Genomic DNA, 12,856 nt, shown 5'->3' with positions numbered 1-12,856 from the left:
CGTTCCTCAGACACTCGGCCACCAGTTCCAAATATTTTAGGTGCGTTGGAAAATCTGCCGATATTATCAGCAAATCGTCCAGTTATACGAACACGTTGGACCTCAGATTCGCCGGGATTACCTTGTCTATGAGCCTACAAAGTTGTTGAGCGGCGTTGCAGAGCCCGAATGGCATGTGGCCGAACTGGTACAACGGCCTCCCTGGTACGGTAAACGCCGTATACGCCCTGCTCTTCTCCTCAATCTCGATTTGCCAGAACGCGAACTTAAGGTCGACGCTAGAGATAAAATGAGTCTCGTCGATTCGCGATAGGATGCCCTCGATGCATGGAAGCGGGTAAGCGTCATTTACCGTCACACTGTTTAGTTTCCTGGCGTCTAAGCAAAACCTGTTCTTCCCAGGCCTCATCACCACCGTCGTCCGGTTGCTCCAGGGGCTGTCACTCTCCTCGATGATGCCTAACTTTAGCATTTTATCCACCTTGGCCCACACGATCTCCTGTTTGGCCAAAGACAGCGGATAATGTCTGTCCTTCACGGGTTCTGCTCCCTCGATCAGCTGAATTCGGTGCTGCAGCAGGTGAGTTTTCCCTAGGCCATCCTTCTCAAATTGGAAAAATCTGCGCTTCACGCTTTGCAACTGACTCTTCTGATCGTTGTCCAGGTCCCACATTTCCGAATCCGCCGCGCAGTCGTCGTCGTCCCGGTAATATGCCACCTCTGTGTTCGCTACCGTTACCTCAGATGCCTCTGGTGGTGTTCCGGGCTTTCTGGCCGGACCGAGCAGCTCTGGTACAATCTCAAAGGCCCGCCAGAAGTCGATTCCCAAGTATAGTTTCTGTCGCAGGTCCGGGCACATGTAAAATACGATATCTTCCTTTCTATTCTCGTATTTCACAGGCAGAACCACGCGACCTAAAATTGGGCGATTAGCACCCGCCGCTGTCCTCACCATCGATTCGTATGGCCGCGCTTCCCATCCCAGTTTCTCCACTAACTCCCGGCATCCTCGTCCCAACAGACTGACTGAGGCCCCCGTGTCCAGCAGCCCTTTCATCTTGGCCCCGGCGACTTCCACTTCGGCGAATACGCGTGGGTCTATACTATCCTCCCGTCTCACCGCCTCGACGACCTGGCGCCGGGTAATCCTGCGTCTGCGGAAGCGCGCACGTGCCTTAACCACTCTCCGGCTGGCTAGTGTCATCCCTTCCGGCTGTCGCTCACCAAAAATTCTATTTCGGGCCGACATGTATGCCCGAACACGTTCTTCATACGGTAAGCCCCTAAGTGTTCCTCCTTTGCTTATATTAATATCTCCGTCTCCTTTTCAATGATTATTGGCTTTGGTAGGTACCCCTCGTCTGCTTCCCCGCGTTTGCCATCACCGCGCTCCCTCTGGGGTTTCCCGGACAGTTTTCACACTGGGAGCAGAAAGTGTCCGGTTTTCCACACCTATAGCAGAATATTTTCCGCTCCTTGGACAGGCAGTCTCTAAAGACGTGATCGAATTGTCTGCAGTTCCAGCGTACATGTCGGGATGAGTTCCTGCCTCGCACGAATGCTTCCTCCAGTTCTCCCGGCGGCGTTTCTGTACGTTGTGGTGGTACTTCAACCTCGTGGACTACGGGCCTCGTTCCTTGTGGACAACGCGACGGGTTCAGGTAACCCGTCCGGCTTCTGCGACCCATGTGCCTCTCCACTTCTAGGCACTCTTGCCCCAGTTCATCCACGGTGAGTACGTCCATGGCATAGATATATTTCGCCAGACTTTCTTTCAAACCAAGCCTTATAATCTTCACCAGCTCGCGGTCTCTCAGCGGCTTCAGGAATCGCGCGGCGAGCATGTGGTGTATATAATCATCCACCCCTTCGCTGACCTGTTGCTCTCATTGTAATAGCTCCTGCATCACATCGTGTTCCGTCTGGTAGCCCCGGAACCTGTCCAAAAGGGCCTGTCGCAGTTGCATCCAGCTGTCGACCCTAGAATGCCGCACGTGCATCCAATACCACTCGTGGGCACGGCCGGTCAGGAGCAGGTGGAAACCACGCAGGACCCCCTTCCACGGGCATTGCCCGCCTTTGCAGGAACTCCAGGCGGAACACGAAGTCTTCGACCGATTGTATCGCGTCCTCGCCGTCAAACTTGACGCTCCACCGCTCGAGCTTCACGTTGGCGTACGCCTCCTCCGGTTGAAAATCATCCGCTCTCCGGTCCTCTACTCGGAAATGGCGGTTATTCGGGCTTTTGGGAACTCCAGGTTTCGTGGAGGCTTATCTTGTTGCGCCAATTCTTTCTCCAAGTCTACCAGGTGACCCTCTTTAGGGATCTGTCTCTTAAAAAAAAACGTTACCAATATTCCTAATAAATTAATAAATAAATAAACACCCACTAACAAATCTTACTAATAAAGAATAATAATTTCATACACATCGACCACAAGAATATTCACAAAATTAAATTTTTTTCCTTCTAATTAATTTCAAATACTTGGGGGAGAGAAGACAAATCCTAACACAGGCTTACTAATCTACGCATAATCTGGACAATGGACAACACTTAAGCATTCGTCAAATGCTCAGTTCGTCAGTTTGACTGACGAACGGCATTCAAGGAACACTACCTTGAAGACTATTTGGTTTCTGTCACACTTCTGGGCACCCTTAAGGTATGCTGTGTGTCAGGTGTGGCTCTGGATCGGCCTTATATCGTCCTGGGTCACCTGTCACCGAAGCTCATTTAACTACGGCCAGCACATCCCAGCGTTAGCACAGAGTGGACAAAACAAATAGAAAACAATAAACAAACTCTAGTAAGACCTACCGATAAACGGTCGCGAACGTTTCGCCAACATGCGAACGTGACTTACCGTCATCAACCACTACAAGAAAACTTATCATGTTTATAGATATTCTCTACTTCCGTCGTGATTCTCGGATTCCACTACACGCTGCGCGATTATGAGCTCCCTACTCGTGCCACATAAGACTTCAGCGGTGTGGGTCCTGAAGCCAAAGCAATCGTTTTCTTCAAAGAAGCCGAGTGCTTCTTCAATTTGGGCGCCATATTGTTACGAAACTGCTTGTTTCTCGGTGGGCCGCGCCGGCTGGCTTATCGGTTTCTCTGGGTGTAGTCCCTGGCCCGCAGTCCGCACAATCGATAACAACAAAGCTACACGTCTGTAACAAAACAGACTTACACAACACTATGCAAAACGAACCACAAATCGATAACGTCAAACAATCGGAACATCCAACTCATGAACAAAATAAACAGCTGTAACAACTAAGAAAATGTAAACAACAAAGGTGAGACACTCAATATAAATTAACAAAAAACACTATTTATCCACCTTACTCTTCCAGATCGGGCCCTGGTTCCGGACCCAGCGTACCCGCCCAACCATGAGACGATCACCTACTCGTCTCCCACATTTTGTCCATTAGATGGCCATCAGCCTGTGCCGGCTATTATGCCAACTCTCCCCATCGAAGAAAATTTAACCGGACATTTCTCTCATCAGATACGGTATATAATTGGTTGCGTTTTCTTTAAGTGTATAACAATTATAATCATTGCTTATGGCATTTATCTTTGCAGCTATTTCGAATCTCATATTTGGTTAGCTTCACAGGTGCGTATAATGGTTTGTGCATTCTTATAATTATTGGCATTAATATTTCTTTTATTTCTTTCTGATTTGCACGAGGTCTCCGTCCAGATGAATTAATATTCATGCACGTGACGTTTCTTACCCGGATGCGTATTAATGTTGCATATTTATATTTATACTTATGGACAAAGTGTATTAATGCCTAAATTTTTCTCTTATCTCCTAGAATTCCTTTTTTTTTATTTTAACAGCACCAAATGGAACAGGCGAAGAAATTCTACAAAGATATCGCTAGTCGCCGCAAAAAAAAACACGCACGGAGGCAATTAAGAGGCAATCGTTGCGCCAATTTAGGAACAATGTGCCCACACAACTACGTAAAACTGGGTATGTCACGATAATCAGTCGTGCAACAGGTAGGTGATATAAATTGTATTAAATCGCTTAATTCTACCTTACCCTACCTAAAGAGCTCTCTGGGGGTGGTAAGGGGCGATATAAATGGATAATTCCAATTAGGTAAGTATGTGAGCATAGTTCGCGCAAGTGTTAATTTTATATTTATATCTTTTATGCGCAAATGCATCACCTTTGGAAATTCCCTCACCGTTCGCACTCTAAAGTGAAACTCGGCGTATGTGCCTATGTATGTATAGACATGATTAATAAATACAAAAAACTTAATCTAACGACAAAAATAATCTGTTCTTTTTCAGGGAGTACGGTCAGGAGTCTCCATCATTTCTTTGCCAAGAGCTCTAACGAGGATGGGCAAAATAGAACGGACTCACTCGGAGGATGTGGGCGTGGTCTCGCCTGTGGCCGCTTCTTCGTTGTTGGCGTCCGGTCGTTGGTGGCTCGTCTCGTCGCCTTCAGGGTTGCGCCGACGCTTGGCTGGCGGCGTCGCGGATATGGCTGGTGTGCGCTGCTGAGCCGATTCCTGGCTTTTGGTATGTTCGTGGGCTTCTCTGGTGCGGGAGCTGGTCCCTTTGTTGCCGGAACCGTTAATTTTTATTTCCTTTTTTTTTTAGTTCGTTTCGTCGCACTTAAGTTTTATGTGTTTTTCTTTTGCAATACGTTAGCACATACGGATTAAGCAATTGACTAATAAAGAAAACCCGTCCATAACAAATGTATGTCCCTTGATTTTTATCTTTTTGGTTAAGCACATGCTCCGTGGCCGGCAAAAAAAAATATCCCACATCCAAAAATTCTTAACTACGAGCCGGTGCGTCCGCTGTGGACCGCTGACAAAGTCGAACTCCGTTTACATTTGGGCAGCAACATCATCGGTGCCGAATTTCGGCACACGCATACATTGGCGAGGCGGGCACCGTTGCTGCACAGCTGCATTTTTTTGGGTCAATGGCCCAAATGACGACCAAGGGCATGCGATCCACTCTATTCATATTCTCTTTAAGAGCGAACCGGGCGGCCAATAGCAATCGTCGCTTTTGGCGAAGTGGATTTCAAGTCTGGCGTTGCCATCCTTCAAAAGTTTGGGCTCCGCCGTGGGCGCAGCTTCACCCCGCATACTCTGACCATATGACGAAAAGATATCGGCGTGGCCGATAATATCGCACGCAACCAACTAGGTAAGCCCTCGGTGCTACCGATAACGTCAAATGCAACATCACCACGCAGATTCTTGTAATGACATGAATGACCGTTACAAGGAATGTGCGTGCGCATTTCATGGATTGATCCAGCCGGCTAATAACGATACCCCACGTAGGCCACACTCACGACAAGTAATCTATATTTTCGCACTGCCCGAAAGAAAAAAAAACAGGGAGGACGGGCGCTGCCGCCGCCATTGCCTGGCAGGGAGGTGAGCAAATTACGATTATGTTCGTATATCTTTTGCGTGGAAGACGCCTAGCACGCGTCCCTGGATATCTTCTAACTCGTAGGCGTTGGTGCCCACGGCTTGGACGACTCGGATCTTCAAGAATTTCCGGGCGAACTTGGCATTGATGGTTTTGCCGAAGCTGCTTAGTGCGAAGTTGCGCCTCAGCACTTCCTGTCCTGTTCCAGATTGAGCTGGCGCGCGCGGTGGTCGTACCGTTGGCGACTTCGCTCGTATGCGGTGTGCAGGTCCTTGACTTGGCTTCGGATTACAGCCAGTCTGTCCTTCACGTCAAGGTCAGAAATACTGTGATTGGACAACGATCTCAGCTTCCTGGCCAGTTTGTAACTGGAACCATTCAGGTACATTTGCTGTCCAAAGACCGCGAAGAACGGAGTCACTCCCGTAGCGCTGTGGACCTCATTCCGGATCGCCACTTCCACCTCTGGTAGGTACGCGTCCCAATCCCGATGATCCTGACCCAGGTAGGTTCTGATTGCAGACAGCACTGTGCGGTTCACGCGTTCGGCGGCGTTGCTCTGCGCAGGTGAGTAATGCCATTATCGTCCATTATCCGAATGGATCACTTTCGGCACGCCAAATTTGAAGAACACCTTAAGGTAAATTTCGAGAAGTGGTCTACGACGACGAATATCTACGCTTCCCCAAGAAGTCGTTATATAGCTTCTGGAAGGGGCGGTCGGTGCGCACTTCTTCCCCAATTCCGACCTGCATCCGGTAGTTTTGTTCCTTGGTCTCTTTGCATGTATCGCATTTCCGTACATAGTCCTTGACTTGTATGGCCATGTTGAGCCAATAATATCGCCTGCGCAGCGCGTGCAGCGTTTCCTCATGCCTCCATGAGCTGACGTCTCATCCGCGTGTGCTTGTTGGATGAGTCCTACCAATCAGCGACTCCGGCACCCAGCTTCTTACTTGTGCCCTCGACCTCATCCTTCAAGCTCTCGTTCACGGTCCACTTGAACAGAACAGAACAGAACAACCCTTGTTGGCTCATCACCTCTTTTATCAGCTCTCGATATTCGGTGCTCTCGAACTCCGGGGTCAGAAATCCCAACAGATCCTCTGGGGTCAGTATGACCTCTTCCACGCTTCGGGACAACGTGTCTGCGACGACGTTGCCGGCTCCCTTGCGGTACTGCATGGAGAAAGGGAACGCTTGCAGTTCTAGGGACCACCTGGCTAATCTCCCGCTCAAGTCTTTGAGACTCATAATCCACTGCAGGCTCGCATGATCGGTGATTACCGTGAACGGCATCATCTCCACGTACGGTTGGAATCGATGTATGGCCAGTTTGGCGGCTAGGCATTCCTTCTCGGTCACCGAATAGTTGATGTGGTGCTTGTTGAGTTTGGTCGAGAAGAATGCGATCGGCCTTTCCTGTTGCTCGTCGTCTAACTTGAACAACACGGCTCCTATTCCGTAGTGAGACGCGTCGCATTGGATGAAGAATGGTCTTCGAAAATCTGCGTGAACTAACACGGGAGCTGTGGTCAGGGCTAACTTCAAGCTTTCTATGGCATCCATGGCCTCGTCACTCAACACAAATCTACCAGTTCTTCCTAAGGGCATCAGTCAACGGTACCGAGATCTCGGCGAAGTTCTTTATGAATCGTCGATACCACCCGGCTGTACCTAAGAAGCTTCGTAGTTCCTTGACCGTCCTCGGATTCGGAATGTTCCGGATTCCTTCTACTCTTCCCGGATCCATGCGCAGCGTCCCGCCGCCTATGATGAAACCCAGGTAGTTTAGGTTGCGGAAGCAGAATTTTGACTTCGCTATGCCTATGGTTAGGTTCGCGTTCCTCAGACACTCGGCCACCAGTTCCAAATATTTTAGGTGCGTTGGAAAATCTGCCGATATTATCAGCAAATCGTCTAGTTATACGAACACGTTGGACCTCAGATTCGCCGGGATTACCTTGTCCATGAGCCTACAAAGTTGTTGAGCGGCGTTGCAGAGCCCGAATGGCATGTGGCCGAACTGGTACAACGGCCTCCCTGGTACGGTAAACGCCGTATACGCCCTGCTCTTCTCCTCAATCTCGATTTGCCAGAACGCGAACTTAAGGTCGACGCTAGAGATAAAATGAGTCTCGTCGATTCGCGATAGGATGCCCTCGATGCATGGAAGCGGGTAAGCGTCATTTACCGTCACACTGTTTAGTTTCCTGGCGTCTAAGCAAAACCTGTTCTTCCCAGGCCTCATCACCACCGTCGTCCGGTTGCTCCAGGGGCTGTCACTCTCCTCGATGATGCCTAACTTTAGCATTTTATCCACCTCGGCCCACACGATCTCCTGTTTGGCCAAAGACAGCGGATAATGTCTGTCCTTCACGGGTTCTGCTCCCTCGATCAGCTGAATTCGGTGCTGCAGCAGGTGAGTTTTCCCTAGGCCATCCTTCTCAAATTGGAAAAATCTGCGCTTCACGCTTTGCAACTGACTCTTCTGATCGTTGTCCAGGTCCCACATTTCCGAATCCGCCGCGCAGTCGTCGTCGTCCCGGTAATATGCCACCTCTGTGTTCGCTACCGTTACCTCAGATGCCTCTGGTGGTGTTCCGGGCTTTCTGGCCGGACCGAGCAGCTCTGGTACAATCTCAAAGGCCCGCCAGAAGTCGATTCCCAAGTATAGTTTCTGTCGCAGGTCCGGGCACATGTAAAATACGATATCTTCCTTTCTATTCTCGTATTTCACAGGCAGAACCACGCGACCTAAAATTGGGCGATTAGCACCCGCCGCTGTCCTCACCATCGATTCGTATGGCCGCGCTTCCCATCCCAGTTTCTCTACTAACTCCCGGCATCCTCGTCCCAACAGACTGACTGAGGCCCCCGTGTCCAGCAGCCCTTTCATCTTGGCCCCGGCGACTTCCACTTCGGCGAATACGCGTGGGTCTATACTATCCTCCCGTCTCACCGCCTCGACGACCTGGCGCCGGGTAATCCTGCGTCTGCGGAAGCGCGCACGTGCCTTAACCACTCTCCGGCTGGCTAGTGTCATCCCTTCCGGCTGTCGCTCACCAAAAATTCTATTTCGGGCCGACATGTATGCCCGAACACGTTCTTCATACGGTAAGCCCCTAAGTGTTCCTCCTTTGCTTATATTAATATCTCCGTCTCCTTTTCAATGATTATTGGCTTTGGTAGGTATCCCTCGTCTGCTTCCCCGCGTTTGCCATCACCGCGCTCCCTCTGGGGTTTCCCGGACAGTTTTCACACTGGGAGCAGAAAGTGTCCGGTTTTCCACACCTATAGCAGAATATTTTCCGCTCCTTGGACAGGCAGTCTCTAAAGACGTGATCGAATTGTCTGCAGTTCCAGCGTACATGTCGGGATGAGTTCCTGCCTCGCACGAATGCTTCCTCCAGTTCTCCCGGCGGCGTTTCTGTACGTTGTGGTGGTACTTCAACCTCGTGGACTACGGGCCTCGTTCCTTGTGGACAACGCGACGGGTTCAGGTAACCCGTCCGGCTTCTGCGACCCATGTGCCTCTCCACTTCTAGGCACTCTTGCCCCAGTTCATCCACGGTGAGTACGTCCATGGCATAGATATATTTCGCCAGACTTTCTTTCAAACCAAGCCTTATAATCTTCACCAGCTCGCGGTCTCTCAGCGGCTTCAGGAATCGCGCGGCGAGCATGTGGTGTATATAATCATCCACCCCTTCGCTGACCTGTTGCTCTCATTGTAATAGCTCCTGCATCACATCGTGTTCCGTCTGGTAGCCCCGGAACCTGTCCAAAAGGGCCTGTCGCAGTTGCATCCAGCTGTCGACCCTAGAATGCCACACGTGCATCCAATACCACTCGTGGGCACGGCCGGTCAGGAGCAGGTGGAAACCACGCAGGACCCCCTTCCACGGGCATTGCCCGCCTTTGCAGGAACTCCAGGCGGAACACGAAGTCTTCGACCGATTGTATCGCGTCCTCGCCGTCAAACTTGACGCTCCACCGCTCGAGCTTCACGTTGGCGTACGCCTCCTCCGGTTGAAAATCATCCGCTCTCCGGTCCTCTACTCGAAAATGGCGGTTATTCGGGCTTTTGGGAACTCCAGGTTTCGTGGAGGCTTATCTTGTTGCGCCAATTCTTTCTCCAAGTCTACCAGGTGACCCTCTTTAGGGATCTGTCTCTTAAAAAAAAAACGTTACCAATATTCCTAATAAATTAATAAATAAATAAACACCCACTAACAAATCTTACTAATAAAGAATAATAATTTCATACACATCGACCACAAGAATATTCACAAAATTACATTTTTTTCCTTCTAATTAATTTCAAATACTTGGGGGAGAGAAGACAAATCAGGCTAACTAATCTACGCATAATCTGGACAATGGACAACACTTAAGCATTCGTCAAATGCTCAGTTCGTCAGTTTGACTGACGAACGGCATTCAAGGAACACTACCTTGAAGACTATTTGGTTTCTGTCACACTTCTGGGCACCCTTAAGGTATGCTGTGTGTCAGGTGTGGCTCTGGATCGGCTTTATATCGTCCTGGGTCACCTGTCACCGAAGCTCATTTAACTACGGCCAGCACATCCCAGCGTTAGCACAGAGTGGACAAAACAAATAGAAAACAATAAACAAACTCTAGTAAGACCTACCGATAAACGGTCGCGAACGTTTCGCCAACATGCGAACGTGACTTACCGTCATCAACCACTACAAGAAAACTTCTCATGTTTATAGATATTCTCTACTTCCGTCGTGATTCTCGGATTCCACTACACGCTGCGCGATTATGAGCTCCCTACTCGTGCCACATAAGACTTCAGCGGTGTGGGTCCTGAAGCCAAAGCAATCGTTTTCTTCAAAGAAGCCGAGTGCTTGGGCGCCATATTGTTACGAAACTGCTTGTTTCTCGGTGGGCCGCGCCGGCTGGCTTATCGGTTTCTCTGGGTGTAGTCCCTGGCCCGCAGTCCGCACAATCGATAACAACAAAGCTACACGTCTGCAACAAAACAGACTTACACAACACTATGCAAAACGAACCACAAATCGATAACGTCAAACAATCGGAACATCCAACTCATGAACAAAATAAACAGCTGTAACAACTAAGAAAATGTAAACAACAAAGGTGAGACACTCAATATAAATTAACAAAAAACACTATTTATCCACCTTACTCTTCCAGATCGGGCCCTGGTTCCGGACCCAGCGTACCCGCCCAACCATGAGACGATCACCTACTCGTCTCCCACATTTTGTCCATTAGATGGCCATCAGCCTGTGCCGGCTATTATGCCAACTCTCCCCATCGAAGAAAATTTAACCGGACATTTCTCTCATCAGATACGGTATATAATTGGTTGCGTTTTCTTTAAGTGTATAACAATTATAATCATTGCTTATGGCATTTATCTTTGCAGCTATTTCGAATCTCATATTTGGTTAGCTTCACAGGTGCGTATAATGGTTTGTGCATTCTTATAATTATTGGCATTAATATTTCTTTTATTTCTTTCTGATTTGCACGAGGTCTCCGTCCAGATGAATTAATATTCATGCACGTGACGTTTCTTACCCGGATGCGTATTAATGTTGCATATTTATATTTATACTTATGGACAAAGTGTATTAATGCCTAAATTTTTCTCTTATCTCCTAGAATTCCTTTTTTTTTATTTTAACAGCACCAAATGGAACAGGCGAAGAAATTCTACAAAGATATCGCTAGTCGCCGCAAAAAAAAACACGCACGGAGGCAATTAAGAGGCAATCGTTGCGCCAATTTAGGAACAATGTGCCCACACAACTACGTAAAACTGGGTATGTCACGATAATCAGTCGTGCAACAGGTAGGTGATATAAATTGTATTAAATCGCTTAATTCTACCTTACCCTACCTAAAGAGCTCTCTGGGGGTGGTAAGGGGCGATATAAATGGATAATTCCAATTAGGTAAGTATGTGAGCATAGTTCGCGCAAGTGTTAATTTTATATTTATATCTTTTATGCGCAAATGCATCACCTTTGGAAATTCCCTCACCGTTCGCACTCTAAAGTGAAACTCGGCGTATGTGCCTATGTATGTATAGACATGATTAATAAATACAAAAAACTTAATCTAACGACAAAAATAATCTGTTCTTTTTCAGGGAGTACGGTCAGGAGTCTCCATCATTTCTTTGCCAAGAGCTCTAACGAGGATGGGCAAAATAGAACGGACTCACTCGGAGGATGTGGGCGTGGTCTCGCCTGTGGCCGCTTCTTCGTTGTTGGCGTCCGGTCGTTGGTGGCTCGTCTCGTCGCCTTCAGGGTTGCGCCGACGCTTGGCTGGCGGCGTCGCGGATATGGCTGGTGTGCGCTGCTGAGCCGATTCCTGGCTTTTGGTATGTTCGTGGGCTTCTCTGGTGCGGGAGCTGGTCCCTTTGTTGCCGGAACCGTTAATTTTTATTTCCTTTTTTTTTTAGTTCGTTTCGTCGCACTTAAGTTTTATGTGTTTTTCTTTTGCAATACGTTAGCACATACGGATTAAGCAATTGACTAATAAAGAAAACCCGTCCATAACAAATGTATGTCCCTTGATTTTTATCTTTTTGGTTAAGCACATGCTCCGTGGCCGGCAAAAAAAAATATCCCACATCCAAAAATTCTTAACTACGAGCCGGTGCGTCCGCTGTGGACCGCTGACAAAGTCGAACTCCGTTTACATTTGGGCAGCAACATCATCGGTGCCGAATTTCGGCACACGCATACATTGGCGAGGCGGGCACCGTTGCTGCACAGCTGCATTTTTTTGGGTCAATGGCCCAAATGACGACCAAGGGCATGCGATCCACTCTATTCATATTCTCTTTAAGAGCGAACCGGGCGGCCAATAGCAATCGTCGCTTTTGGCGAAGTGGATCGCAAGTCTGGCGTTGCCATCCTTCAAAAGTTTGGGCTCCGCCGTGGGCGCAGCTTCACCCCGCATACTCTGACCATATGACGAAAAGATATCGGCGTGGCCGATAATATCGCACGCAACCAACTAGGTAAGCCCTCGGTGCTACCGATAACGTCAAATGCAACATCACCACGCAGATTCTTGTAATGACATGAATGACCGATACAAGGAATGTGCGTGCGCATTTCATGGATTGATCCAGCCGGCTAATAACGATACCCCACGTAGGCCACACTCACGACAAGTAATCTATATTTTCGCACTGCCCGAAAGAAAAAAAAACAGGGAGGACGGGCGCTGCCGCCGCCATTGCCTGGCAGGGAGGTGAGCAAATTACGATTATGTTCGTATATCTTTTGCGTGGAAGACGCCTAGCACGCGTCCCTGGATATCTTCTAACTCGTAGGCGTTGGTGCCCACGGCTCGGACGACTCGGATCTTCAAGAATTTCCGGGCGAACTTGGCATTGAT

The 12,856-nt window shown here is 48.8% G+C and overlaps 2 long non-coding RNA genes across 2 annotated transcripts; both read left to right on the top strand.

Moving 5' to 3' along the window:
- Nucleotides 1-3,463: 3,463 nt before the first annotated feature.
- Nucleotides 3,464-4,100, top strand: LOC115760398. The gene is made up of 3 exons (XR_004017634.1): nt 3,464-3,526; nt 3,599-3,632; nt 3,720-4,100. It is a non-coding gene; the product is annotated as an uncharacterized LOC115760398 (long non-coding RNA).
- Nucleotides 4,101-10,730: 6,630 nt separating this feature from the next.
- LOC115760397 lies at nt 10,731-11,367 on the top strand. Its single transcript, XR_004017633.1, has 3 exons — nt 10,731-10,793; nt 10,866-10,899; nt 10,987-11,367. It is a non-coding gene; the product is annotated as an uncharacterized LOC115760397 (long non-coding RNA).
- The last annotated feature ends 1,489 nt before the right edge of the window (nt 11,368-12,856 follow it).

Source organism: Drosophila novamexicana, unplaced genomic scaffold, assembly GCF_003285875.2.
Source record: "Drosophila novamexicana strain 15010-1031.04,08,12 unplaced genomic scaffold, DnovRS2.1 tig00000434-arrow-pilon, whole genome shotgun sequence".
Classification (NCBI taxonomy): domain Eukaryota; kingdom Metazoa; phylum Arthropoda; class Insecta; order Diptera; family Drosophilidae; genus Drosophila; species Drosophila novamexicana.
Note: the sequence above shows the minus strand (reverse complement) of the source record. Positions and strands in the feature narration are given on the sequence as shown.